At 43.7% G+C, this 24,015-nt stretch overlaps 1 protein-coding gene and 1 pseudogene across 1 annotated transcript in view; both read right to left on the bottom strand.

The window, feature by feature from the left end:
* DSCAM (DS cell adhesion molecule) overlaps window positions 1-24,015 on the bottom strand; it is a 780,684-nt gene that overhangs the window by 551,592 nt on the left and 205,077 nt on the right. The window lies entirely within an intron of this gene.
* On the bottom strand, window positions 1,461-1,580 carry LOC125090263 (uncharacterized; annotated as a pseudogene).

Below are 24,015 nucleotides of genomic sequence, written 5' to 3'. Positions count from 1 at the left end.
GAATATTGGAGCTGGTCACAATATCTTCTCTGCTCCCTTATTCAGTAAGTTACATAAAACCTTCAACACGTGTTCACTCCTCTGCCAGAAGACAGAGGTGTCTTCTGCAGATAGGTATGTCAGAGCTGCCCACCTAACCCAACACCTGGGACCCCGTCCATTCAGAGGAAGGCCTCCAGAGGTCTCTGATGCAATAAAGCTCCTTTTACCTGGGGACTAGACTGGACCAAACCCTACTCTATCCTCCTGCTCCTGCTTTTGCCTGAGCTGGCTCTGAGCCTACCCTCAGGGAATATTTGTTTTGAATTAAAAGAATTTACCACTGATTTTTATGTATGCACCCCTTACAAATCCAGGTGGTGGGTGTTGGAGAGGGCACGGACTGCACGGAGCACTGGGTATGGTGCAAAAACAAGGAATACTGTTACGCTGGAAAAAAAAATTAAAAAAAATAAAAATAAAATAAATAAAATAAAAGTGATACTGTACTCACAACTTATCATCTAATTGGACCTAATAAAGAAACATCACATTAGTTACCCAAATAAATTTTAATTTATTACTGAATTAATAGCTACCTTCACATACATCAAATGTTGTTGACACTTTCCTGGAAGCTGGTACCACCCACAAATGTAACCAATTAAGTAATTAATCAAAGTGAAATGACTCCTGTCCAACAGAAGGGACATCAGGCACATTTGAAATTGTGTCCGAAATTGAAACACTCTATGAAATTCCCCCTTTTCTCTGTTGTACCATTTTCTGAGAAGCAGGGGATGGGGGGGTCAGCTACCTCTCCCACCGAAGACTGCATCAAATATTTTGAAATTATTCAGAAGGATCGCATTAAAATCAACTTTCAGACCGGGGGTTAAGTGGCAGAAGTCTTTACAGAGAAGAAGTCCCTCTGTGCGGTACGCTACTTCCTGAGTGCAGCGAACTTATTAAGCACTTTGATGTAGCAAAAATGTGATGTGCATATGTACAAATGATCCAAACACAGCAAAAAGCAGCAAAAAAAAAAAAAAAAGATCAATGAAGCGGCTTTTTAACAAATGCATTCCGAACTGGATCAAAGGGATAGCCTCCCAGCTACATGCGACTGATCTAACATTCTTTACATTTTCATTTCAAGGAAACATCTTTGGCAACAGAAAGGTGAAGGCTCTCTGTAATGAGCTTCTTCCAAGGCAAGAGGAAAGCTTCTTTTCCAATAAGAGACTGAATAAATATAGGGCCTCAGAGGCTCTGTAAACACAGGGCTGCAGAGGGCTCACCTCGGAAACACGGGCCTCTTGAAAGCAACTGTGGATTCTGAGGGCAGCTCTGCAATCATTTGTTGCCTTGTTCCTGCCCCAGAAGAGACCCATACGTGTGAATGTGTAGGTGGTCAAGACTGGCCGAGGCACGGCAGTGTTTTGATTTGGTTTTGTTGTTGTTGTTTAAGGTATGATCCAGGACTGCAACTCTGTGCTCCAAAGAGCTCACCTCCCATCCAAGTACTAACCAGGCCCGACCCTGCTTAGCTTCCGAGATCAGACGAGATCGGGCGCGTTCAGGGTGGTATGGCCGTAGACGAAAGAGCTCACCTCTAATGGGCTTGATCATGACTTTCACCACTCATCCTACAGCCCAAGGGATGAGATCCTCTTGGAATTTTTAAGGCATGGGATTTTTCCAATGAGTTACTCTTAGAGGGTTTCTTAGTTTCCGATATTTGTGTGGGACTAGGCCTTGATGCTGATTTGGGGGGCATGTTCTGAACACACCCACACCCCCCATTCCAAGCTTTGTCCCACAGGAGTGCCCGCCTATCCCAGGAACATAGTACCCCAACAGAGTGCTAGACTCATCAGCTTTCTGTCCAGACCCCGCTTCGCCCCTCAGCCTCCCTACTCATTGTCTGTCTCACTAACGTAGAAACCTGTCCTTGCCTCTACCCTTGTGCTCACAGGGAACAAAACAGAAATGGCTCGCCGTTAGCCTCTGGGTAATACAAGTTAGAAACAGGTGAATAAGGCACAGTGATCAAAAGTCCTTTTTCAGACCTGCCTTATCTGAACATCTAACTAGAATAATATGTCCCCAGTATTACTGGGAAATAATCTAATTTAAGAAAAAAACACCCACAAGATTTTTCATTTTTCCCCCAGACATGGAGACAGAGGATTACAGAAAGTAAGGAAATAAAGCAGCCTCATCTCCAGATCGGGTGATGGGCACCCGAACAGCATGGCCACCCCGGCAGATGCCCAGAGCAGAATCTGCAGAACACGTGTCCAGAGAAAGGGGAGAAGCACAGAGGAAGATGACCGTCAGTGCTGGCGCCTTTTGTGTTCTTAAACATTGGCTTTTATTGACTCTAACAGGTAGCTAGTTATTCCAAGGAAATGTCAGAAGCACTCTTTGTGCATGCACACACACACACACACACACACACACACACACACACATGCATGTGCCAACTTTATAGGCAAATCCAAATTATAAAATATTTCAAATATATTTTGAAAAACTGAGATGGCAGAATGGAACAATTTTCCAAATGCCTTATTCATAGCAATCCTAGCAAAACAACCTTTGTTTATATAAATTAAAATGAGCTTTCATAATCTAACAATATTTTTACTGTGTTAGTTGTTAGTGTTTATATATATATATATTGTACAAATATATTCGTATTATAAAAGATGCAAATAATATATACGTCTTGAAGTCAGGTAAAGTTTTACTTTAAATCTTTATTTTTTTAGGTGCCCCAATTTAACAAAATGAACATTTATGCAATGTTGAGAGAAAAATGAGTGTCCTGGAAAAATGAGAGACATTTATGAAATTCAACAGATACAAAACCCAAAATACAATTAACCTAGGAGTGGAAATACCACAGAGATAAATGTGGAAACCAATCTGTCCAGGTTTTCCAAAGGGAAATAAAAAACCTTGGGAATGAGAGAAAGACATTACATAAAGATGCACGACAGTGCACAATACAGTTACATTTATATCCCTACACCAACTCTCCCAGAGCCTTCCTTACCTGAAGCAGTCACTCAACCTTGGTCCACAACCCTGTGTTTGTTTCTCATCTTCACTTTCTCTCTTAAAAGCTCCCCCAAGGCCTTCCCCACCCTTTCTCTGAACAGAAACCTCGTCTTAAACCTCATCAGTTAGCATCCCCCTCAACTCTATACCCATCTCCAATTTACCTCCCAAGCCAGATCCCTCTGCTGGAGCTCTAAAAGCCCTCACCTTATGGGCTTCTTGGGACCTAAGTCCTTCTGTTTTCTTCCTTCCTTCGTAACTGCCTCTCGCTATCCTATCACCGCGCTCATCATGCAAAGATGCTTGCTTTTTGTTTTACGAAAAACACATAAACAAGTAACAGCAATAAAACCAAATTCCCTTCACTGGGTTTTCTCTATTACTACTCCACTATCCCTTTCTGGTGTTTCTGGTTTTCGTCTTTTTGCTTCTCATGCACAACAATATTTTTCAAAGATGTAGATCAAATATGCATCTCCACAGTCTCACTAGCCATCTATCTTCAACCTCTTCAATATGGCTTCTGCCACCTACCCCCACCCCCAAGAAACTGGCCTTGTCCTGGTCTCTGATGATTTTGATGGTGTTAAATCTGACAATATAACATGGATCTCAGCTTGACCTCTCAGCAACATCTGATAGAGTCAAAGCTTCCCTACCATTATTCTCTTGATTGATGTCCATGATACCCCCACATTCTTACATTTCCTCCCAATCCACTGGATATTACCATGAAGTCTCTTCCCTCTTTGGCCAATCTCTAAATGTTAGTATTCTTCAGGAATTCATAGAGCATCACATTCATCCAAAGGCTTTACATACAAATACATAGCTGATGACTCACAGATTTGTGTGGCCAGATGAAATCCACATACCTAACTGCCATCTTGCCTCTTCTACATAAGTGTCTGTTATATTTAAAATGTAATCTGTTTAAAAGCATTCTTAATTTTCCCCCTACAACCTCTCACATTTCTTCTTCTTAGGGAAATGGATCACCATTCACCTAATCCCTCAATCCAGGAATCATTCTTGATTTCACCATCCTCCTGCCTCTGGGTTCCTTCCTTCCTTTCATCCTACCTCAATGCATCCTGTAACAGAACCCATTCTTTCTATTTCCAAAATATATCTCAGATCTCAGCCCATGTGCCTCTACTCCCAGTTCAAGTCAACATCTTCTCTTAGGTAAACATTTCTCTCTCTGCATTCACACTTTCTCTTCTACAACTTACTTCTCCTTGTCTTCATTAGTGAAAGTGACCTCTTTAACCCAACATCAAATCATGCTATGCTCCTTGTCAAAATCCGTTGCTGCTTTCCCAGTAACTTAAAATAAAATCAGAACTCTTCCCACTGACTCCCAGCCTCTGGGCAACCTAAATCAACTCTCTCTGTGACCTTGTCTCCTTTTCAGTCTCTCTCCGTTCCAGCCACACTGTCTCTTCGCATTTTCCATTGACGTCCCTTTCTGCTCTTCAAGTGGCTGGTCCTTTCTCATTTTGCAGGACATGGAAGGACCTTCCTGCGTCCCCAACTAAAAATAGATGTTCTCCCACCCTCTGCCACCACTCTCTCTCTCTTTGTCATTTGTTTCCTTTTGTAACAATTTATTTATATTTATATATATTTAAATATATATAAATTATATATATTTATAACAATCCTTAATTACTCAATTGTTTTCTGGAAGTAGGTCTTCTGGCTGTGAAGTCATGTCTTTTACCTTTGCATTTGGAAAATTGTATGATTTTTATTTATTCTGCCTTAGCTACAAAAACCATCTGAGTAATCCCTTGCCTTGCCCTGTCTCTCTCCCCTCCAACTCATCCAGCACATTGATGGCATTATTTTCATTTATTATATGTTTCAGTTATTGGATTTTTTTCTCTTATCTTTGCTACTGGACTATAAGCTTCTTGAAGACAGGAGTTTATGATCAGAATATCCCATCATTTTCCCAAAGTGACCATCACATAGTAGGTACTAAGTAAGTATTTGTTGCTCAAATCATAAGGAATTTGGAAGCTAGTGGAAATAAAACTCTCAGTGAGGTCAGAACAGGTTGTACAAGGCCAATGCTATCAAAATTGGAAATTTTATTCATAAAAAAATACCTTGAGTTCTTAGATTCTTGCCTTATAGACCAGGAAAATAATAACTACAATAAATTGGACATTTGGTTTCCAGATCCTCAGTAAAGTAAGGAGTACCTGTTGTGCCAAATAATTCCAATTCTAGCTGGGAAGAGAAAGGTGTACAGAGGACAGGAGTCATTTCTATTTCAAATTTCATTGCCTTTGTTTCCCAGTGGCTAGCATATTGCCTGACCCACAGCAGACAACTTCATATTTGTTGAATGGACAAACAAACAAATGTAACCCCTGGTAAATAGAGGCAACCTAGTAACCTCTCCTAGATAGAGGCTATTACAACTGACAAGGTAAGAACAGAAGAATCAGTGACAAGTCAAGCCAAGAGCAAGCCAAGTCTTAAAAGTTATTAGGCACTAGAACATGCAGCAAAATGAAAAGAAAGCTGTCCACATAAAAGAAAAACTACAGGAGCAAAGCTGACAGCTTCTACCATTACTTATAAGAAAAGATGCTCTAGAGATCCTGAACATTCTGACCTCTTCTAGGAAATCGCTTGAGATTTAAAGAGTTAGTTGTTTTCCTTAAATAAGTATGAACAAGTAGGAATTAAATGGCTCTCAACTGCACTGAGTACATGGTTGCAGCCTTCCCTCCATAAACACAATCAACCTAGAAATACAACACAAGTAAAACCGTACGTGAAGCCAGCAAAGATGGTGAGGATCCCTTACTGTCCTCGGAGTGGTATAATTCACCCAGCAGTTGTGTTTACCTCAGCTCGTCGGTTATCCCCTGCACACCAGCAGGTAGATATCTTAGCTCCACTGCTCAGAAGAGAAAACTCAGATTTCGGGAAGCACTGAGCTTTGTACAGTCCCACGGCAGAAAGACTGCCGGCCACTCACCTCCAGCCCCTGCAACCTCAGTTGCTTACCACAATGACTCTTCCTCACTGCTGGATGGAGTTCCTCTATGGTGTTTTTGCCTTTTAATCTCCCCTTGTGGAGAGGCCCCAGAAAGAAAGCCGAAGTTCCCCTAAGCTGTGTGTACGCATGTGGTGGGAAACATTCAGAGGGTGCATTGCTACCTCTTTGTATATTTCCCAGTTTTGTGCCTAGCCTGTTTGTGTTCACCAGGGCACACAACCCCAGCATGAGGGAAGCTTGAATAACTCATGTCTTTGTGTAGATAGCCGAAGAATCGCCCGTAAAAAGACCAAATTATTAAATACCTGGGAAGCCAACCCCTCTGTCTCTGATCTACACTATCTGAACCCACCAGAGCAGTGGGTATCACAGAAAAGCAGTGCGTTCCAGTGGTCAGGAACATGGGCCTCAGAGCCGGGGTGCCCCATACAAACCTGGGTCCCCCACTTACCAGTTGGGTGACCTCTTATAAACTACTGTACCTCTATGAATCTCTGTTTCTTTATCTATAAAATGAGAACAACAAAAGGTTGTCATAAGGAAAAAATAAGCAAATACAGGGGTTAACACACTATAGCCCCAGAGTCAAACTAGCTCACGGCCTGCTTCTGTACGCAGATCTGAATTGGAACACTGCTATACTCATCTGTTGACAGGGTGCCTATAGAGCCTTCTGCTCTATCATGGCACAGTCATGTAGTCAAGACATAGATCTCATGGCTCTAAAGATTAAAATATTTAGTATCTGTCCCTTCACAGAAAAACCTTGTTAACTCTTGAGTTAATATATGTGAAGCACTTACAACAGTCAGTGGCACATCCTAAGCACTATCTATGTATCTAGCCAGCTAGCTAGTTAGCTGTATTCTGTTATCTATTTCCTGTCTTCCTATAATCTATTGGCCTGCCTGCCTATCTGTGTTTGTGTGTGTGTGTGTGTGTGTGTGCGTGTGTGTGTGTGTGTGTGTGTGATACTAGTGAGTCTGTGGGAAGTACTAGGGTATAGCAGACCTGTTTGCTTTCTGCAATTATTCAGTCTCTGCCCCCACACAGAGGACCAGAGGTTGGGAACCCTGGGTCAAACAGTCCCAGAACTGATTGAAATTATCCTTACAAATTTCCTTGAGCCCTTTGATTCTGGGGAAATCAAAATTAGATTGAAATAAAATTAACAGAATTGACTTCTTCAGAAGGATTAAGTCTCATGAAAATAAGTAACCATGTACCTTTTGTGTATGGACTGTATATTGAGCTAAATGACATCCAGCTCAACTTGGAGGTAACTATTCTCCCTGACACTTAAATCAGTGACTTACCTGTTCTATTAGTTCACATTCCCTTCCCCAGCTTGCAGATCACTTATAGTAATGTGTCCCCACATTTAACTCATCGACTACTTTTGCTATTTCTTCTAAATGAAATTCGTCAGCTTTTCCTGGGCATGGCTTTGTGGTGGGATCCTGGGCTCACGCGATGGTCAAGTTGCTTATGAGGGTCATTCACAGTTTTCCTCCAACTGACTCTGCCCCCTTCATGACCCCAAAATAACTTTGCAATATCCTTTTTTTCTTTGTCCTCTTTCTCATGCTCCATGATAATGACAATGATGAGAAGGAGCTGAGACATGGGGATCTGTCATCTAAAGAGATCATCTCTGTTCACTTGGGAACGAGGTAGGTGGTTTTCCATATTTACCCAAACGAAACTGGGTGACAGACTCAGAGCTGGGAGAGCAGGGAAGTCCCGATTATTATCTCTGTTCTAAACCAGGAATTTCTGACAACATGTGATCATTCAGCCTCTGTTGACCTCACTGTCCATGAAGCTTTCCAGTCTGACATGAGACACAGGCTTATGGTGCAGAAGAAGGAAAAGGACTGATGGGGATAGAAGCCCTGGGCTGGAAACTAAGATATGGCCCAGCCCTGCAACTGTGATCAGCTTCCTCAAACTCTCTCCTTCTCAATGCTTTGCTTGTAAAATAAGGAAGGCTCTGTAGGTGTGGGCGTTTGGAAGCATGTGTTCATGCAGAGGAAGTGGGCGTCCCTTTACAGGTTTGAGTTTGCAAGGGTAGCTCTGGCCCCACGCACCAGGCCTCCAAGGAGCTGTGCCAGCGTCTAGAACCGCTGACACCAGTGCTTCGGAAGTGCTCCTGGGTGAGGCCCTGGGACTGTGATAACCAGGCTTCAAAGGCCTTTTGGACACAGGAGGGCAGAAGCAATAACTGAAATCGCCCCCAAACGAGCCCCGCTACTGTAGCGCGTGGTAGAATTTGCCCATGCCAGTTCTATTTATTATTCACTCTATATAAACGAAGACGGAGAGAAAGCAGTTCACAAGATTAAAAGGAAGTGAGGGGTGGGGAGAGAGAGGGGAAGGGAGACACAAAGGAGGGAAAGAGAGGGAGGGATGGAAAAAAAGAGAGAGGTTGTCAGTGGGAGTGGGGGGGCCCCAGATGCCAGAGCTCCCTCGAGGACATTGTCCAAGAAGGGCAGGAAAGCCAGGAGGAGCTTACTAGGCAGACTTAGTGAGGAACTCCTAAATGATCATGGTTCCAATGTCTGGGAACAGTATGTCTTCCCATACTGGGAACGTGTGCTGCTCCTGCCGAAGGCCACCCAGGGAGCAGCTGCCCCTCCAGCACTGGGAGAGGGCTCCATAGTCAGCAACCCCCACAGCAGCCCAGAAGAAAGGCACTCTGTGCCACCCAACTGAGTCGACTCATCTGGGTGCCCCCTGCAGGGACCTCCTCACCTCACAGCTTCCCCCATGATGGCTGCCCCATCCAATCATGCCCATCCTGAGCCACCTGAGAGCACCGATGACCATGGATACCCCAGGAGCACTTTGGTGCACTTGGCTCTCCTTGACTTGTCCCTGGCTTTGAAACTTGGCTGCTTTGCCTCAAAGCTAGAAGCTTCTTGGTGGTCTTTGTTTTTCTTTCAGTAGAGCTTCTCAGGCAGTCTATTCACCATGTAGCTTTTCTCAATCTCAGTGCACCCCATCACAGGCATGGCAGGAAAGAAGGGCCCAGCCTGGCTTTCTACACATTCCTGCGTCGCAAGGTCTCTGCTAAACATCCCCTCACTGTCTGCAGCACCGCTCACCTTGTGACAAAGACAGGGAAAGAAAAAAGGTGTGCAACAGTGCTGCTGCTGGTCTGAACAAAAACCTAAAGTTGGTGTTCGTTTCCAAAAGAGCACACTTTGATACACTTCAGAGATTTCTAAATACCCCAGCCCTAACTCGGTTCACTTTAAACAAACATAAATAGTAAGTTGGTAGTTTATAGGAAAACCAAGAAACCTGTGTAAAGGTAAATGGCTCCTACAAAGTCTGAGACTCCATACTGAATCAAAATGCTTTTTAGAAGCACATCGGTTAAAGCAAATTCTGATGTGACTTGTGAAAATGAATAAAAGGAAACCTCACTAAAATGTAGTTAGAAGGCCAGAAGGGGAGGCCGGAGGGAAAGCTGCAGCACTCCGCATCGGTTACGGGAAGAACTATCAATTACAGACTCCACAGAAGAATCCTCAAAAGGAAAGAATCATCCATTACAGGCCCCAACAGGGAAAGATGTGCCCTGCAACTCCTACAAGCAACCAGCCACCCCTGTAACTCAGCCCATGAGAAACCATCACCCTGAACCCTTGCTTTTCTACAAATGACTTTCACTCAGAGCAGCTTCCTCCTTCTTCTCCATGAAGCAGAATTCCTCTCCTTTGTTTGTTAGACTTGGTTACGGATTTGCCATAGTTCGCATGTACCAAATTCCAATTCTCTGCTATTCCTGAAAAACTCATTTTGCTGGTAAGATAATTGGCTGTTTTATTTTTTAAGGCTAATAGACCCGATACTTCATTCCACAGACAAGCAATGGCCAGGGTCTGGAGGTGAATGAATAAGGCAAAGTTCTAATGGAATTAATTTATACTAAAAAATGTCACATGGCAATGAGAATGGAACCCAGAAAGTGAGAGAGCATAAGACTGTTATAAGAATGTTACAAAGTTGTGGCAAAGAACAGAGATGTCAGAATCCAGTAGCAGGATTGTGGCAGAGATAAAAGGCCCAGAGAAATTCAGCATTTTTAAAAATTTATTTTATTTAAACTCAATTAGTTAACATACAGTATATCATTAGTTTCAGATGTAGAGCTCAGTTATTCATCCGTTGCTCATAACACCCAGTGCTCATCACATCATGTGCCCTCCTTAATGCTCATCACCCAGTTATCCCATCCTTCCACCCACCTCTCCTGTAGCAACCCTACAACATTTCCCAATGCCTTCCCTGCCTCCCCACGGAGGGTGAGGGTGTGGCATCTGAGCTCCCCTCGTGGTTTACTTTCCTCATCTCTCATACAAGTGACTTAGTAGTTTATTTTATAGTTAGTGAGTGCACCCATTTTTCTATCAACCTAATTCTGATCTCCTTGAAGACAGGGACTAAGTTTTGTTCAGCTTTGTCACCCAAATAAGTTTAACATAAGGCCTTGCTGTTCAAAGTGAGTGCTCCTAAATTATCTTTGAAACAAAGAATGAATAAATATATCACTGTGCATTAACACACATGGCCCCATGAATCTGCATACAGCAGTGCTCTCACATCCCCAATGCCCTTCCCTCTCTGTCCTTCCTGCTTAACACATTGTTATCAGTAAGATCTGGGCTCAGCAGTCCCAAATGACCATGTTCACAGGCCAAGTACACCCAGCATTGTGTGGTTGGAAGCAATTTGTCTCCTAGACCATAAGAACCATGAGGACCCCATCTCTGGACCCTGGAACAGACTGTCATGCAGCAGGCATTCAGGAAATGTTTACCCAGAGACACCGAATAGGATATGTAAGGACAGGAGAGTTTATAGCTATTTGTAGTTGAGTCGGAAAAATCACATTAAATATAATATCTTTTTAAATCTCATTTGGTGTACAGACTTTATCACAAAAACGTGATGAATAACAGACTGAGACTGGACCTACTAAGGAAAGAATAACCCTGAATCTCCTTCAGGACTGAAGGCTGCCCTAGAGGTCCTGACCTGGGGCAGGAGCGCAGGACGCTGAGTGATTGGAAGAGGTGGAACATGGCTCTTCTTTCTATCTCTTCATCAGGACCACCTTGGGAATACTTCCAAGCATTGATCAGATAGACAGCCACATTCAACTAGACACCTACAAAGGATAATTGAAGAGAAAATCTACCCACTTACATAATGGCCCATCAGACTTATCCATATAGAATGACAAAGTATGGTTCCTAGAGGCTAGGGATCCCTGGTGCTCCCACAGGTCCCTGTCTAGTAGACATGGGCCCCCCAGCAAGTGGGGTTGCCATCTGTAAAATGGGAAGAGTTACAATGGATATTTATCAGGATCACACACACACACACACACACACACACAGACTGCCTTAACTGTGTGCACATATATGTACATGCATGCATGCAAACATGAATACACATGTATGTGCATATACACCTAACAATGGGTTTATATACATACATACATAGAAAACACACATACTATATACAGACAATACAGATAGTCGAGTTGCCTTATATATACATATCCATCAAAGTGTTGTTCAAACACACAAATACACACACTAAAGAGGTAAAATATACAAACTGTCTAACAGTCCCGGCAGGTGCGCCACAAGTGTGGGACATCATAACCATCCTTAGTGTATCAGACACAAAGTCCAACATGAAGTCAGATGCAATGCCCACTGGGAGACACAACCCTCGGATAGCACTGAAGCCACTCACTTGGAATATACAAGTGCTTTCATTCCCTCTCATTCTTGATTTCTAAACCTATAGTTTTTATTCAACCCTGACTTTGGACGGTGGTTTTATTTTTTATTTATTTATTTATTTTTTAAGATTTCATTTATTTATTTGATAGAGAGAGAGAGAGATCACAAGTAGGCAGAGAGGCAGGCAGAGAGCGAGGGGGAAGCAGGCTCCCTGCTGGGCAGAGAGCCAGATGTGGGGCTCGATCCCAGGACTCTGAGATCACGACCTGAGCCGAAGGCAGAGGCCTAACCCACTGAGCCACCCAGGCACCCCTGGACGGTGGTTTTAGAAAGGAGACACACAACTGCACTGGACCACCATGAAGCCCAGCAGCCTTGGAATTTAAGAGGAGAGTGTGACCAGGTGTGAACCTCCTTTGAGGGGGTGTGAATTCCATTTGCATATTCTGATCCACAAGTACTTGAATGGTTTTAGGTGCAATTACTTAGATCATTTGCATAAGGTTTTCACCCACATCACTTTTCCCTTCTATTTGTCCAAAGAGAATTTATTCCCAGGGATTTTGCAAAATAGCATGTAGGAGAGTTAATTATCCATTTCCTAGTATTGCCTACATTCATCGTTCTGTGTTGATTTGTTATTCAAAATAGCCTTTAAATTGTTTATTGGTATCTTCCCAGTCTGTGGCTCCCTTATTTAATATATCATCACCAGAGAATTTTAAAAAATGCTGAATGACAATTACTTTAATAGATTGCCCTTCTGAATGTGATACTTGGCTGTGGAAGGAAAGAGCAACAGCCTCAAATGATTTTTTCCTATAGCATTGGTCACACAGTCATGAAGGAACACACAGCCCTCACCATCAAATGGCGGTGGCTCTGGGGGGCATGCAATGACCCCACAAGATGAGACAGCAACACTTGCTTCCACATCTCTTCTGTGAGGGCAAAGACCCACAGCTCAGGTGCAACAGGGCAACCATGATTTCAAACATGTCACCCACTATTCACTATCAATAGTCTTGGGAATAAAGTAGTATCTAAATAAATTACATAAGCAATCAATAAAATAAAATATGCATAAGTAAAAAAAAATCTAAAATAATTCTTTCAAAAACTCCCAGTGTGTTCATTGCTGTATATTAGTTAGAAACCGTACATCCATCTTTATGTGTTTCACAAGTACACATACAGATTCTTCCATTTGGACAATAAGTGAGTGGGAAGAAAGGAGGAAACTAGCTAGAAATTGGGGATGAGATCATCACCCATAAAGGACATCAGTTAGGACAGTATAGTAAGAACGATTTGATGGGGACACACAGAGTAAAACCATGAGGCTTGAATTGTAGGAGGGAATGTTCAACAGGAGAAGACCTTTGAGTGCATGTACCTTGGAGAGAACAATATCTGGAAAACACAAGGTTATTTTCTCCAAAAGAAGGACATGATGGATTTGCCCTCTTTTTCTTGACCCAAGAACAGAGACTAATTAAAAAAAAAAAAAAAGAAAGAAAGAAAGAAAGAAAACCAGTAGCTATTTCTTCTCAAGTATATTGGCATACATTCCTTTAAAAAGATCTCAGAGATATAAAATGTGAGCTTCTCTCTTTAAAGATGCCTGGGGAGTGGCTGTTCTCCTTGGTCGGTGCACCACCTGTGGGTCAACTCTCTGCACTGTGCACAGACCTGTCCCTGCCTGTCTTTGCACATGTGCTGGGACTGTGACTGCACAGTGACATTTTCATGGTCTTTGCTTCACAGCCACAGGGCTTCTGCAGTCGAAATAGGAGAGCACCAATTTTCTACTTTCAGCCTGCCCAGAATGCTCTTCCTGCAAATATACTCACATCCTTTCCCTGCACATCTGCCTCGACATCGTCTCTCCAAGAGGCCTTCACCCAAAATCCTACTGAAAGTGTGAAACCGTCTCAAGCTTTGATCGCGATCCCTCGATTTGCTGCTAGGGCACAGGTCAGCAAGCACACCACAGTCTACACGTTCTTCCTCATGGCGGTCGATCTTCTGTCCCACTGGAAGCAAGCACCCTGAGGACAGGAACTTCATCCTTGGGGCTCTCTATTACATCAGCAGACCTCGGAACAGCCCCTGACACATGCAAGGAGCTCAGTATACATTTGGGGAATGAAAGAATGAATGCTCTGGTGATGGCTCCCATAGAGGTCAGAAGCCTATGAGGAAGGGACACAGGTGGTGGGTTGCCAGGGCAGGAGGATGGAGAGGAATCCCATGAAGGAAGGGATGATCCAGAAGATCAAGGGAAAGGGCAGAAGAAAGCCAGGTCAGGAGGGCTCTCAGGAGAAGAAAGGTGGGACAGCAAACAAGCTCAATCGCTCAAGTGAGGTCCAACAGTGTGACCACTACCAGATCGCACAATTAAACAGGCATCAGTGACTGTCAAGAGCGTGGTTTTGGCACAATGGTCCATCTAGACTGAAAAGTGCTAAGAAGTTAAAGTGACGATTTAGAAGACAGAGCTAATGAAAATAATCTAACTGAGAAAGAGAGAGGGAGTGAAGGAGGCAAGCTGGCCAGGGGTCTTGGCAGCCCAGAATCTAGAAACAAGGCTTACTGCCTTCAGAGTTGTGTGTGTGTATGTGTGTGTGTGTGTCTGTGCCAGTGTGTGTGCGTCTGTACGTTTTGAGTGAGCATGTGTGTCTGAGTGAGTGTCCATTGGTGTGCATGTCCTGGTGTGCGTGTCTAAGTGTGTGTGTGTGGGGGGGAGTGCCTGTGTGTTTGAGTGTGTGCCTGACTGACAGGGTGATGGACAACCCAGGAGGAGTCCTTTCAATTCCATTAAGAACTGACCCCACCAAGTTTTCTTCTCAGAAAAGGTGAGAAATTAACATGGAATTAAAACGCCCTTGGCGTGGTGAATTTTGGTTCCTCTATCTCAGTTCTAGGAGATAAGATACCACAATGCCCATGCTTCGATTTATTTAGGACCTTTTCAGATAATAATTTTAAGACAGTTCAGAACTAAGTCTTCACATCAAAAGAATTGACCTAAACGTGCTATTGACTCAAACAAAGAATAGTAGGGACAAAGTAGAAAAAAAAAAAAAAAAAAAACCCTGCATAAAAAATTAAAACAAATGAAAAGCCCTATAGGACCAAAGACGGAGGCAAAATGAATTCTCTGAAGAGGAAAATACATTTTGTTCTAATACTCTGTTAATAGATTTTTTTTAACATGATAAGAAGATGGAAAGAAAGCTGAGAAACTCTGATAGATTATGCAAATACTCATTTCATTTCGAAGCTTTTGGGTAAAGTATCAGCACCATTTTAAAGCTGTAACCCCCAGCATTCCCTATCTCTGCTCCCCAGCTGGCAAGCACAACCAACGGATTATGCGTAATGCACTCCGGATCCAGCAGCAAAGACATTTATGCGGAGCTCAGGAGGATCTGGGATACTGCAGGTCTCGGGGCTTAGAATGAAGATTGTTAAAATACAGTTCCATGATTTTCGCCAGCTTATCTCCACCAAGAGGTTAAATATTCTCTCCCTTCTGCAGAGAGGGGTGAGGGAGGGGGGCTGGATTTGCTGCTCCTGCAGCCAGGAAGGAAAATGACTTTGATTCTTTGATTTTGGGTTTTCTGACAACCACAAAGGCCCTTCCTCATCCTCCCTCTTTCCCAAAGTGTGAGGTTTACACCGGGGAGTGTTCCATACCAAATCTTACCGTAGTGATTCTGTTTTTCAGAGTTGTATCTCTAACACAGACGAGTATGCCCTATCTTTCGAGGCTCAGGGGGAGGAAATGAGTGCCATGTGCTGTATTTCCATTGTCTCTTCCTCTGTAACTGGAATGACTTGCTAAGAAAAGAAATATCGCTCTGGTCTGAAGATTTTCCTCTAGGAATCTCATGGCTACTTTGCATAGCATCTCATCCCACAAATACCGCAGGGCTTGAGAATCCGCCCCTCCAATATATGTCCCTGTCCTCCCCGTTCTCAGAAGCACACTACCGAGTCAGGTTTCATTAAGAATGCCCCAGGATCCCAGTGATCAATACAGATCAAGTCTATCTTCGTCACTCAAGCGTTGTCTTTGTCCGAAGGGAGTAATGGTGACAATTAGACCAAAAGAGGGATCCGGATAGAATTTACCCAGAAAAATCTGCTCTTGGATTTTGGACAATAGTCACAGGCAAAGGTGTCTGCAGCCTTCCTCTTTCTAATGAGAACATAATTGAGCTTGGTCTTTCCTACGGAGACCTCAGAGATAAGACAATGTATTAGAAGAATAAATAAATTGCAGCTCTATTTGCCTCCTTGCTCCAATTTGTATTAAACAGACATGATTGAGGAAGAGTCTTCTTTTCTCTAGGTGTTCTGCTACGTAATCTGTACTATCAGGCCTTCCCACCCATGTGTAATCCTGAACTTTCAAATGGAATTTCCTCGAGAGCAAGATGGGACTGTAACCCCATAATATAAATAAATTATGCACAACTCTATCACATACGACGCAAAGGGGGAAGTCGGCTTGGATCATCTCCAGCGACAATAACCTCATGAGTTTGTCGCTGGAAATGGATTCAAGATGATTGGCCAAAAATAAATTGTAATTCAGAACAGAATGACAAGCACTGTGGTTTAATATTTGGATGGCGAAGGAACCGGGAGTTTATCAAATTCAAATTAAACAGTCACAATGCTGTGCAAGCACTCAGGGTTAATTCAGGTCGTTCTCTCGGCTCTTGTGTTCCCTGATTTGAAGCTCGGCAAAGCTGGGGTGTAATTAGGGAATGGGTAGTACTCACTGTACACCAGTTGGGTGTAAGCTTTAAACTAATAACTCGGCAATTACGAGAAAAATGAGCAGTAATTACACCCATTTTACTCGCGGCTAGACAGATGGAACATTCTCTCCTCGTTATTGGCAAACTGTCACCACATTTATTTCATTTTTATTGTTTACTATTTGTTGTACTTTGATTAAGAGTAATTACAGGCTAGAAAAATATGAAAAATATGAATGTTGGGTATTTTTTAAAAATAGAAGTAGGTCCTTCCTTCTGATCTATACTGATAGAACTCTCATTTTAGATACTATTGAAAATATCTAAGTATCCTCAAAATACTTGGAGGCAGCTTTCATTTCTGTGACGGCTCTTCAGAAGGGGATCATGTGTATCAATTATTTGGGGCCCCACAGGCGCTGTCTCCCTCACGCTGCTGCCCGGTGTGGTCAGTGAACCAGCTGAAGCAGAAATTCACCTGTATCTGAGACAAAGGAAGTCATGCAAAACATACCATGGCTATTGTTTTCGTGGCTTTTAGGACCAAACGTCTATTTCTCTCCCTCCCTTGTAAAATAACTTAATAGACATTGTCCAGTAAATAATAATATTGGGTTCCTTACTCAAATTTCCTTCTGAAGCCCTTCAGCCCCAGCGACATCCATTTTAAGATCCCGTGATATTCACACGGTTGCTACTGTCCAGCCGTTAGGCGTATGGGTTACACCCGTGGGGAAATACACGTGAACTCATTTTTTCAGCAACCTTGTTTCTAGCCAGCATTATTAATTTTTAATTTGTGCGGGCTACAAAATACTATTTTAAGAGAAATGTTAGTGACAGAAGAGCCCATGCCGATTTACCATCCTGTGAGCTCATCTTAAAAACAGTGTCTAATTTAGCGTAAGTCCCCACGTGTAAATTAACACGTCCTCCTTTTGTACGGTTAGTGTGTGCGTGTGTGCATGTGATGTTTTAAAAACATTTCATGAATCATGACTGCCGAGGGTGCAGCTCCAAATTCTAAACCCTGGATGACACAGTCCCAGAGAAAAGAGAAGCCATCAAGGAGCACCATCGGCGCACTCAAAAGCATGATTTTGCATGGGGGAAAAGAAAAAAAAAAAGTGCTTTCCCCTTGTACAAGGCATACTTGAAAACATCTGAAAAGTTGTTCCCGTCTTCAGTTTTTCTTTTTCTTTTTTAAAAAAATGTTTTTATTGTGTTATGTTAGTCTCCACACAGTACCTCACTAGTTTTTGATGCCGTATTCCCTAACTCACTGTTTGCGTGTGACACCCAGTCGCGTGGAGCACTGGCTTCAGTTTTGTTTTTTTTTTTTAATGGGGAAAAAACCCCGCACACGGCTTGTTCTACACGGGCTCCATACTGATTCATGGAAATGCCATGTGTTAATGCACCGACTTGCTAATGGCTCTGCCCGTGTGGTGATCTGCTGTGCTGGTGCGGGGCACGGAATTGATTAGTTCCCTTAATGAGCCTCCGATTGCGCTGCTAGCAGTATGAAGAATGCAAAGCAGGGTTAAGTGTGAGACTGGAGCGAACCCGCCCCAGAGCGGCCATCAAGCGGGAAGCTGAGAAGTACAAGAGGCAGAAGAACGTGGGAGGGGTGGGGCGGAGAGCAGAGCCGGCCGCCATGACGCCTTTTCTCTTGTAGGGGATGTGGCAGCTGGCTATGTATCAGGTTTCCTCCCCAGGCAATGGGAGGACAGGGCAGGGTGATGGGAAGACCCCAGTCAGAAACAGTCACCCTGAGCAGCTCCAGAACCAGCTGGATTCCGATTCGATGGGGAGTCCACTCTGGTCTCTGCACCCTGCACCTCCCCTCCTAGACCTGTAGCTTCCTGCAAAGGAGGGGAAGAGGGGAATGGGGTAGCCCGCCCCATCTTCACTTGTGTGTAGAGTGCATCATAGTTTCAGCGGGGAATGGACTAGAGGAAGTAAATGATAGGAAGCTGTGAGGAAAGTCAGTTCGGCTCATGGCTAGCCAATGACGGATGACTGCCTCGGGGGAGCGCGGGGGACTGGGTCTTCGAGGAAGCCCATTGTTCAGGCAAAGGAGAGCCCGAGAAAGAAGGAAAAGAAGGTGGGTGGGAGAGACTGTGTAGATACCTCTCATGTGTGCAAGGCCCCCACCTGCCCTTACTCATTTGTATACATACCCAAAAAGCTTTACAGAGAAAGGAAGAGGTGGGAAAAAGAACAGATCAAATAGCTCCTCCTTTTCTCTGTCCCTGCTTCCCTGCCTTTCCCACCTCGAAACACACCACACACACACACTCACACACACACACCCCCACACATGCTGCATACTCCCACAAATATGCACAAAGCACAAATACACATACCATGTGCATGCCACACACAAAACACACACACTTTGCACACACCACAAACCACACCACATCACAAACACCACATACCACACACACACCACACACATTGTACACATGCCACACACACAAATACACATATACTACATACACACACATTATACACACACCACAAACACCACAAACCACACATCTCACACACATGCTACACACACAACGCACACAAAATACACACACCATCCCACACACATACATGCCACACCCCACACCACACACAAAACACACACAGTGCATGCATGCCACACACACACACACAATACGCACCACCCACACACATCTCATATACACAGTATGTACATATCACACACGCACTACAAACATACACACCATGAACACCACACACACATCTCACTAGACTACATCATATTATACACACTACATACACAACACACAAAATATATACACATACACCATGCAGAGAACACACATACACAGAACACACATGTCACACACACACATCTCATGCACACATTTCACACACTCACACAAAATCTAGAAGAGGAAATGTTGGATAAACTGTTAAGAACTCCTACAATGGGGGCGCCTGGGTGGCTCAGTGGGTTAAGCCTCTGCCTTCGGCTCAGGTCATGATCTCCGAGTCCTGGGATAGAGCCCCGCATCGGGCTCTCTGCTCAGCGGGGAGCCTGCTTCCTCCTCTCTCTGCCTCTCTGCCTGCTTGTGATCTCTCTGTCAAATAAATAAATAAAATCTTTAAAAAAAAAAAAAAAGAACTCCTACAATGTTTCCAAACAATATGTGAAAGCAATTTAGGAAAACACTTCCACTCCCTGAAAGAAGTAAAAATAGGCACTGTTCGTACCCCCATTGTACTCATGTGGGAAGAGCAGAAGAGCAGGAAGCCCCTACGGCTTGTGGAAGAGAGAAAGCCCATCCTCACCTAAAACACTGGCCTCCAGGAATATGTAAAGGAACTCAGGGCACAGCGCTGTATATGTGTAAGTCAGTGTCCGGTTCTCCTCTTGCCTTTATGGAACATGAAAGTGTCTTCCTCATGAGATGAATAGAGGGTGTGGCACATGGGTAAGATGCATCCAGGAACCCATGTTATTATCTTGGTGGTGGCATCAGTGTGGACTGTGTGCTGGACATTTATGTTCATGTCACCATAACACCCCAGGTGCCAGACACAGAAAAGGGAAGACAGAGAAGACACAGAACCTACTTGAGGAAAAGGCATCTTGATCAAGTATTCAAAGATGCATCCTCTTCCTCCAGATGATCGGTAGGGGCTCACGTCTCTTGTATTAACACCCACAGGACTGGCCCTGTTTAAGTCAGGGAGACAGTCACTCACTGGAAGCATCCAGAATTCTTCTCTCACTTTAGGTGTTTCATTTCAGTCATCAGAGGCCACTGGCCTTCCTTCCCTTCTTTTAAATAATGTATCACAGAAGATGAAATACAAATTGAAAATATCTAGAAGTGAAGTTCTAGAATAATCTTAAGACTTCAGATAAGAATTTACTTGGTTCTGGGGTGCGTGGGAGGTTCAGTCAGTTGAGTGTCCACCTCTTGATTTTGGCTCAGGTCCTGGTCTCAGGCTCAAGGGATTGAGCCCCACATGGGGCTCTGCACTCACCCTGGATTCTTCCCCCTCTCCCTCTCCTTCAGCCCCTCCCCCATTCTTCCTCTCTCTCAAATAAATAAATAAATAAACCCTTTAAAAAAAGAAATTATTTGGTTCCAATTCAGTAGATTTTTCTGCTCTGAAACAGATATTTACAGATTCACAAAAGGCCAGTTAATACATGTTTCAAGGATGCTCAGTAGTAAAATGCAATAATATAGTTGGGTCACTACTGTGACCCTTGAAAATGATAAGTAATAGCTTCCATTTCCAAAGCACGCCCGTATATTACACAGCGTCAAGTGATGCAGGATGTTGTACGAAGTGAAACTGGAGAGGTAAGTGCAACCTTGGGAATACACATTCCCATGACTTTGTCAGACTCATCACGGTGTGCTTCCAGGATGAGCCCCTTGGATAACATACATTAACCATCTACTATGTGCCAAATGCTTTGCCAGACACTGTGAGAACAGAAACTAGTAAAGTGCAAAGTTGCTCCTTTGAATGAATTTATAATGTACTTGGAGAAAAAAAGACCAATGTTCTACAGGTTTTATTTTTTGTTTTTTATAAATGATTCCCCTTCTTTTTTTTCCCCCTTTTTTGTTAATCTTTGTTGTGGTGGTTCTAGTTCTTTTGACCCAGAGAATAATAGAAGGTAGCAAAACCCAATGCCGGCATACCTCATGGGAGAGTGTACCATTTCCCATGGGCCTATTATGTACCAATATTGCACATCCTGATATATACATGTCCTCTCAGTTATCCTTATGGGGTCTTTACAATATAATGATTATTATTCACACCTGGGCTCTTGGATGGGAAAGTGGAGGCTCAGAGAGGTAAAGTAATTTGCCCAGGGTCGCACAGTCTTGGAATGAACAGCTGAGCTCTGGCTGTTGGACTCCACAACCCAGAAGGAACTCAGGGATGAAAATCTCTACATTGGCTTTAGTCACTAAGTGGGCTTCACAGCGGAGGAGAGGCCACTGATAGTCTACAGGATCAAGAGATGCCCTGGAGAACAGCATGGCAGTGGAGGCAGATGGCAGGGAAGGACTGCCCCCAGGCCATGGTGGAAAGCTCACATTAGAAGCCATGAGAGTTGAAATTATAAACAGCCACAGTCTAGAACCCCAGTCTCCACCCTCACTCACAGGAGACATTGGTTCTGGAAGCGAATGATGAGTCCCAAAGGAAGCCTTTTCACAAGTTCTCCTGTGACCTTGGTACACCTGCCATGAGCCTGGGGTTCACGGTGCCAGAAGCTCCCCAGAGAACCAGCAGGAGGGTTGTATTTGCTCTGTTTGTATAAGCTCTAGGCTCTGCGAGTTCATAGACTAGGGCTGTCTTGTGCTTCTGGCATGTAGCAAGATCTGGAGTAGAATAAAATGTTTTCCAGTGGATGGTGAGTAGATGCATGGGTAGATGGAGGACACGTAGGGAGGAATATAATAAAATTCTTCTTAAATGCAGCTCACATCTATATGAGTGGATGTGCATGGCGGCTACAAAGAGATACTTAACATTTTTCAATGTCTTAAATTAAGTAAAACAAGTTGATATTCTCACCATTAGCTCGCACCTGGGTAGCCTTCAGTCAGGGGCCCGACTTCTTGTTTTATTTTCTCTAACTCAGAGAGATAACATATTTTATAAGTGAGCAATATGTTACCAACAGCAAGCTTGCCAACTCGGGAGCCTCCTGATCTGAGAGCTTGAGATACTCTGGGTTCAGTTCAGTTGTACAAGCCTCCCTGGGAGCAATTCTGAGAACCTCAACAGAACCCTGAAGCTCTCGGGTAAGAAAACCATATCCACAAACCGTCTACTAGCATTCCACAGAGCAGATGAAAACACGAGCTAGGAATGCAGCCAATTCAGACAAGGGCAGGTGCTTCTGCCCTGTTGTGGACTGAATTATGTCCCCAAACCCTCATTTATATGTCAACATCCTGACCCCAGCATCTCAGAAGGTGACTATCTGTGGAGATCTAGACTTCAAAGATTTTAGATAAAATGAGGCATTAGAGTTGGCCCCATTACAATCTGACCATATCCTTATAAGAAGAGGTAATCTGAGCACATGGAGGGATGCCAGGGGCATGTGCACAGAGGAAGAGGCACCAGGAAGGTGGCTGTCTACAAGCCAAGGAGAAAGCCCTCGGGAAGAACCAGCCCTGCCAACAACTTGATCTTGGACATCCAGCCTCAAGACCACAAGACAGTACAACTCCACTCTTTAAGCAAAAAGTCTGTGCTGTGTTGTTCTGACAGCCCAAGCAAACCAAAACACTCTCCCTTTGGTCCACATCCGCTCTGCTGAGATTATGAGGCTTGCAGTGCATAGGAATAGTTGCGGGGGTGATGCAAGGGGGAACTGGGAGGAGGTTCCCCTGCAGTGTACCTGTGGTCCACAGGTCCAGACTTACAATCATGACACAAATGTGTGCTGGGGATGTAATGTGAAGACTACGTATCACCACTACACGCCATACGAGAAAGCTGTGAGAGAGCCTAAGAGTTCCCATCACAAGGAGACATCTTTCTTTCCCTTCTATTGCATCTGTGTGAGGTGATGGATGTTCGCGAAGCCCATTGTGGTGATCATTTCACAATATATGTCATCAAACCAACATGCTGTCCACCTTAAACCAAGACACTGAAGTCTTAATCAAACTGGAAAAAAAAAAGTAAAAAAGAAATCATTGTGAACTTTTGACTTTGTTAAACTCCCAATTTCCCAAGGCCCAGCCCAGAGGTTCTGATTCAGCTGGTCCAAGACATGATTCAGAATAGGGTGGCCGCAGACCTCTGCTGCGATCTCACAGCTTGATGGAGGGAGGAAAGCCACCACGTAGCACACACTCCATGACTACTTTCTGGATATGAACAAACCAACTCTTTCTGACAAGATTACGAAGACAAACCCAGATTTTATGGCATTTCTTGCTGCAACAAGTAGTGTTTGGGGCAAGACTGAGGCAATCTGTCCGTAGGGAAGACCCTTGTGAGCACATGTACAAACATGAAAATCTTGGAACGAATGGGGCACACGGTTTACAATCTGAGGGGATTGATGATATCTTTTCACTCAAAAGTAGATCTTAAAAAACTTCAAGATGTTTCAAATTGTTTTTGAAGTAACGAAAAGCCAGGCCCTCACTTTCTTTTATTACATTTTACAGATAGGGATACATGGTTGGGGGAGCTTCATTTTCTACTGGATCTGGCCACAGAAACACATGGTGGGAGCTGTCAAACCAATGACATTTTCCTAGGATAACAACATAATGGAGTCTTTCATGAAGAATTTATGTACTCTCTTTCTACAACTTCTATCCCTAATATCTCCCCCTTCTTCCTTCTCCAGTGGGTTGTTTGATGTCCTGGAAGCTAC

This window comes from Lutra lutra, chromosome 1 (genome assembly GCF_902655055.1).
Source record: "Lutra lutra chromosome 1, mLutLut1.2, whole genome shotgun sequence".
NCBI lineage: Eukaryota > Metazoa > Chordata > Mammalia > Carnivora > Mustelidae > Lutra > Lutra lutra.
The sequence above is the reverse complement of the archived record's forward strand: the minus strand, read 5'-3'. Positions and strand labels throughout refer to the sequence as shown.